The sequence below is a fragment of the Haplochromis burtoni genome, unplaced genomic scaffold, assembly GCF_018398535.1.
Source record: "Haplochromis burtoni strain Fernald_Lab_line unplaced genomic scaffold, NCSU_Asbu1 Contig_1521, whole genome shotgun sequence".
Classification (NCBI taxonomy): Eukaryota; Metazoa; Chordata; class Actinopteri; order Cichliformes; family Cichlidae; genus Haplochromis; species Haplochromis burtoni.
The window spans coordinates 1-6,861 of NW_024583882.1; the positions used below are offsets into that span (position 1 = coordinate 1).

The 6,861-nt window shown below is 51.2% G+C and overlaps 1 pseudogene; it reads right to left on the bottom strand.

The window, feature by feature from the left end:
• Positions 1-1,766: 1,766 nt before the first annotated feature.
• Positions 1,767-3,071, bottom strand: LOC106632707 (annotated as a pseudogene).
• Positions 3,072-6,861: the final 3,790 nt, after the last annotated feature.

Sequence of the window (6,861 nt, forward strand, 5' to 3'; positions counted from 1 at the left end):
GCAGACCACCCCAACTCCGCAGCAGCAGGGAGGCCCCACATTTCACACCTCAATTGGGTGGCCAACTCCAACTGTGGGGGTAAAATTGAGGCACAGGCAGTCAGAAGGGGACAGAGGGGGAGTGCCTCCCCCGCACCCTGGTGACACACCTTTACCCCAAGGGTGATTGTGGTGAAGTGGGATGAGGGAGGCAGCTTGAGATGGGGAGGGAAGGAAGGGAGGGGCCCCTCCCTGGGGCCAGCTCCACGCTGACCCCAGTAGGCACCCCCATACTCTGCAAACCACCAGGGCAAGCTGGTCCAGGCCCATCCGGATCGGATGTTACATGTATTGGTTACAGGTCACTTGTTTTTTTAAGTTTACTCGGGGATCGGGCTGGATATCGGGCATCCTGCACCACCCATGTGATCTGGAGCGTAGCGGAGACATTTCTGCACTGCCTGGGTGAAGGCAAACTCAGAAACAGCATTTACCCCCACCTGCTGAGTCAGGCCATCTAGGCCACAAACAAACACAAAAAGAAGAAAAAATGGCCAAATTAGAGCTTAAATATGAATAACCTTTTGTCAATTGTCTTCAGCAGGGAGAAAGCATCTACGCTATTAGGTTGATTAATATAAAAGTCACAAGGCAGAAATCAGCAAACTGCTGCCTCACTTTGATTAATTCACTAGCGGGGACCACATCCTTGGTAACAATGGGCAATGAGGGATGAGGAAGTGTGAATAATGCTGCGGTTTGGAGAAGGCCTTTAAGGGGACTGGCGACGGCTCTCGGGCCAGGCAGATCCCCCAAGAAGGCATCCCCTACAGGAGCAATTACGGAGGTCTTGGAGATTGTTGTGAATGTATAGCAGGTAGGCTTGTGATGACCATCGACCCAGGAGCTTGATTAAGTGGTTGGGGATTCCTTTGCGGGAGCCAGAAGTCGCTGCGCCGATGCGGAAGGAATGGCCAGAGAAGAGATTTGGAGGAATCCCGGAGGACAAGAGCACTTGACGAAAGTGTGAGAGGAACCATGTCCTGGTTGGGGCGTGGCCAGATTCGGCGATGAACAGAGGATCTGAAGGTAAGGCGTGCTGAGATTTTCTGAGGTCGAGGTAGTGGGTTAGTGATTCCAAGGGACTTAAAGGTGAGTTTATTTTGAAGTAGTATATAGGCGTGGGGCTGCCCGATTGATTGGTTTTGCTTCGTTTGAGGGAGAAAATGAGGCAGTCTTCGAGACTGGGTGGATGTCACTCAAGCACGGGTGAAGAGTCGGATGGAACTTTGAAGATGAGGAGGTGAACTCGGAACAGCGTAAGAAGCCGAAGAAGGCGAGCAGGAACATGGCTTCGAGTGTGCGTGCCAGGAAGTAGTCGCTATACTTCAGCCGGAGGGTAGAGATGTAGCGAAGTAGAAGATCTGAAGTTAGGGGTAAGTGGTGTAGGGTCGTGGCAGGTGACTGACACTGGAGACCTTTGATAAGTAGTGATATCTGGGATGATGTAATGGTTGGGCATGGTGAACCTGTGAGCAGTTTGGCAAAGAAATTGATGCCGCTGAGGTATGTCTTTATGGTGGGAATTTTGATGCTCAGGAACCGGAATGCATGAGATATGAAGCTGGAAACTGTTGCAATGTCGAATGACGGGAAGGGCAGGTTGAAGTTATGATGGAATGAACGGAACGTGTTCCAAGCGGTCCAATAGGAGGACAATGTACTTGCTGCAAGGCTATTTATAATCGCTTCTTGGGAGATGTTGATGAGTTCTGCGATGCTGGGATTTAGATCTCAAACATCGTGGCGGAAAATGGAGGAACTGGGGTCGGAGCTGCCTCTGCGTGGGTCGCCAAGGCTCTGAATGTCTGAAGGGAGAGACGAGACAGGGAGTCAGCAAAGGAATTGAAGTGGCCTGCAATGTGTTCTGCTCTGATTAGGAACTGATGGGTGACTGATAACCACGTGAGCTGCCGCATGAAGGAAGGAGAATTGCTTCGGCCTTTGTTGATAATGTCGACTACGGTAAAGTTGTCGGACCGAAGGAGGATGGATTTTTTTGACCATTTGTGGCCCCACAGTAAGGCTGCGATGACTACCGGGTAGATTTCGTAAACGGCTGATGAAAGCAGGAACAGATCGTGGATATATTCACGGAACTTGGGAGGCCAAGAGAACCACCTTTGACCGTAATAGCCCCCAAAGCCAGCAGAAGGGGCGCCATCTGTGAAGAGCTGAACGTCATCGGGGTGGGACAGCTGATCATCGTAGAAGAAGGTGATGCCGTTCCAGTTAGGGAGCAGAAGTTGCCAGAGACGCAGTTCAGCCCTGGAAGAGCCATCCAGTGTGATGGAGTCAAGGAGTGATGGTTTAGATGCAGCGAGTGAAAGCAAGTGAGAGATAAAGGAGCGACCTTGAGGGATTATGCGTAGAGCAAAGTTTAAGTGTCCCAACAGGGAGAGCAGCTGTCGTTTGGAGCAAGTGGGAGCGAGGAGAAAGTTTTGGAGGAGAAGGGTGATGCGATTGAGCTTTTTGATGGGCAGGGAGGCCTGGAAACGTTCAGTGTTGAGGTTTATCCCGAGGAACTCCGGGGATGTTGAAGGTCCCTCTGTTTTCTCTTCTGACAAAGGAACACCGAGTTCGGAGAAGACAGACCTGAGAGTGGATAACCCATGAGCTGGTGGTGACATGGGAGGGGAGATGACTAGGAAGTCATCGAGGAGGTGAACGAAAGAGGCAGCTTATGGTTGTTAGAGAGGATCCAACATGGAGCTTCGGAGAGTGAATCGATGAGCTTGGGGCTGCTATTGCAACCGAAGGTCTGCAATAGGCATCCCTCCACTTGACTCCAAACAGGTGCCAGAAGTTGGGGTGAATCGGCAAGACCTTAAAGGCACTTGTGATCTCGGCTTTAGAAAGCCATGCACCTCTGCTGGTGAGTTTAATAAGAGAAATGACATGGTTCACTGTTGAGTATTTGAGATAGTCGTCGCTGGGAATGAGGCTATTTATACTTGGAATCTGACTGCCGTGGGGAGCAGAAAGATCGATGATGATGCGGTTTTTTCCAGAATATTTCCTGGTGGCGATGCCCAGAGGGTTGATGCAAAAGAGGGGGAAGGGAGGTTCGGGGAAGGGAAGTTCAGGGAAGGGTCCGATCATGAAACCCTCCCTGACTTCCTTGGTGAGCAGGCTGTTGATGGTTTCTGGGTCTTTAATAATAATAATAATAACAATAATGGATTGCATTTATATAGTGCTTTTCGGGGCCCTCAGAGCGCTGTACAATTCCCCTATTCATTCACTCTCACATTCACACACTGGTGGAGGCAAGCTACAGTTGTAGCCACAGCTGCCCACAGAAGCTGCCATAGCGCGCCATCGGCACCTCTGGCCATCACCAGTAAGCGGTAGGTGAAGTGTCTTGCCCAAGGACACAACGACCGAGACTGTCCGAGCCGGGGCTCGAACCAGCAACCTTTCAGTTACAAGACGAACTGCCAACTCTTTGAGCCACGATCGCCTCTTTGAGTGCTGACTGCAGGTTTTTGCAAGTGCAAGAAACCTTCCGAGAAACCTTTTACTAATAAGTTGACGAAGTCTGGGTTAGGGTGATTTTTTAAGGCGTCTTTTACTGCCGAAATGTGGATGGGTGTGGAGGCTAAAAGAGCTAGTCAATGCTTGGTGGGGTTGTGGGGGCATGCGGGGCGGCAATGGCCACCGCCGCCGCAAAAGGAGCAGCAGTGAAGAAAGCAGCATTGAGAAAAGGAACAGCCGGAGTCGTTGAAGTTATGGCAAATGGTACGGCCTCCGAGGTACATGATGGGCCTGCCCCGCCTGTTTGAACCGTGAAGCAAAGGCAGGTTCTGGCACGGGAGCTGGGGTCAAGCGGGAGAGAACAGAAGGACGGTGTGCAAATTCCCTGCTGACTTGGCCTCAGGATGTCTAGAGGCAAGAACCAAGCGCACCCAAATGAGCGCACCAGTGATCATGTGCGCATCACGCAGAGGGAGAGTGAGGGATGAAAAGCAGCAGCAGAGCATGGCAGTTGTATCGCAGTTTGGCAGTTGTATCGCAGTTTGTGTGATTCCGTGTGCGTTAATGAGACTACAACCATGCTTATAGTCACCGATACTGCACCTGCCACAATTATAAGTGCATATCTTCTGTGAAGCTTCATTAAAGACGGTGAACTAAACTCCTGGACTGCTGCAGTCTTTCTGACCGAAGACTTAGGCCAGACTTGTATACCCAGCACTTCCAGTATATATATATTCTACAAGTGGTCCTTCGAGCCGGATTATACAAGCTGCGCTATGGCTACACCCAGAGAGTTCAACGACAACCAGCCTGCACTGAGTCCCCGTCCCAGCAGGGTGCGACGCATTCCCGGACATCTGGAGGACTTTGAACTCACCTACCCAGCTCACCATCTTTATAGTACCACAGTAAGACCAGCATCACCACTGACATCAACTTACGCAGCACCACTCAGCCCTGGGAGTTCCCCTAACTACCATGCAGCTGGTCATTATGGTACGGCAAGTGCAGGGGAAAGATGGCAGGGGCTGGAAGCATGTTGGCAAACGATAAGCCAGCAGATGAAAGAACTTGAAGTGGAAATGGACAGGGTCAGATTGACTTCGTACCCACAGAGTGCACATCTGCCTCACCCTTCATACCGCTATGCAGCATTTCAGCCACATTACAGTAGCCTCCCCCATTTAGAACAGGGTTACCCTGTTCGCCCCCCCAGTCCAAGAGTTGCACCTAACATCCAGCACGAGGTTCAGCACGCTCCAATACAAGCCGCATCCACGGCTCCTTCAGCCTGCTCGCCGTCGTGGCTAACACAGCCTGCATTGCCCTTCTCACTACCTCCTGCTTCTCTAATGATGCCTCAGCCAGTGTCCCCTATCACACCACAGCCAGAACCACATGTGCCTCCGCCAGTGTTCCCTATCACACCGCAGCCAGAACCACATGTGCCTCCGCCAGTGTTCCCTATCACACCGCAGCCAGAACCACATGTGCCCCCGCCAGTGCCCTCTACCACACCGTTACAGCCTGAGCATGTCCTGCCAGAGCAGCAGTATGATGCACTCCCCAGGGCCTGGCAGTCTGCTCCACTGCCATATCCACCTGTGCATCATCCTAGAAGACCCCGTGGTCATCACTATTATCCAACACCTCACCCAGCAGATAGTTCACATCAGCCGAGTATGATGGAGATGGCGATTGCTTCATCATTTGGCATTCCTAAACCCAAACTGACTGTATTCAGCTCAGGCAAAGAGAGTGATTTTCTTATGCTCAAAAAGGGTCTAGACAGCTTACTTGGTCCGTATAAGCATTTAAGTGAAGACTATAAGTATCAGATCCTGCTTGATCATCTCACATTCCCCTCGGCACTTCAAGTGGCAAAGAGGTATGTCAACAGTCAGACCCCATACACAAGTGCCATGCAAGCGCTCACACAGAGGTACGGACAGCCAAGGCAGCTAGTGCAGGGGGAACTGAAGGCCATTCTGAATTCCCCACCAGTCAGGGCTGGAGATTATCAAGCATTCGAGGACTTTGCTACCGCAGTTGGAACTCTGGTGGGAATGCTCAGCACCATGGAGGGCCCCTCATCGTCAGAGTTGAAGTGTGGGTCTCATGTGGACACCCTACTCACCAAACTCCCCACTAACTATCGAGATGCATGTGCTGAACATTGCTTTAATCGAGAAATTATCCAAAGTGGCAGTGATCGTACATACACTCTCCCTGATCTAGCGGAGTGGCTGGAAAGGAAGGCCCAGACATTGCAGGTGTCTCGCCAAATCACAAGCCCCTTCCCAGCTATACCAGCACATACTGAGTACAAGGACCGGAAAGCAGGGAGACAACAGAGGGTCAAACCTGCTACTATTCTGCTTGGGGTTCAGCAGGGATCGAAGCCCGCTAATCCTTCTCCGAGCCCTGCCACTGTACCACACCTGAAGAAGAGGGACCGTTTCAAGCCCTTCTGTCCTTATTGTAATAACCAGGAGCACTACCTCAATGCCTGTGCTGACTTTGCCACGCTAACCTGTACTGCCAGAGCTACCTGGATAAAAGAGAAAAAACGATGTTGGAAATGTGGGAGAGGACATTACCCAGTAAACTGCACTTTGAAGAAGCCCTGTGCAACATGTGGAGAACAACATCTGCACATACTACATGAAGTTGCTACTGCTGAGAGCATCCTGACCGTGAATACGTCCTCTAACATGGTTTTCTTGGACCAAGTCAGCCATTCTGGGCGAGTAATGCTAAAGGTTGTCCCTGTGCGGTTGCATAATGGGGAGAAAACACTGGACACATATGCTGTCCTGGATGATGGCTCTGAAAGAACAATCATACTACCTGCTGCCGTCCATCACCTTGGCCTTGTTGGAACAGAAGAGATTCTGTCCCTCAGGACGATTCGACAAGAAATCGTACAGCTGAAGGGAGCCACTGTATCCTTTCAGGTGTCAGGTATGACAAACCGGGGAGTGAAATACGACATTCACCAGGCTTTTACAGCCGCCGAATTAACTCTGGCTGAGCAATCACGTGCCGCTGACCTCCTGACACAACGATACAAACACTTGAGAGGCTTATCCCTGCAGCCTTTTGACAAAGTCCAGCCCCTGCTACTTATCGGTTCTGATAACCCTCACCTGATAATACCTACCCAGCCTGTGCGTACCGGTCCAGTTGGTGGCCCAGTGGCTGTGTGCACAATGCTGGGGTGGGCGATTCAGGGACCAGCAAGCTTTTTGCAGCAATCAACAGACGAGAGAAGCTGTCTGCATTTGTCCACTCTCTCCTCCTCAGATGAGCTGCATCAACACGTCCAGAGACTCTGGCAGC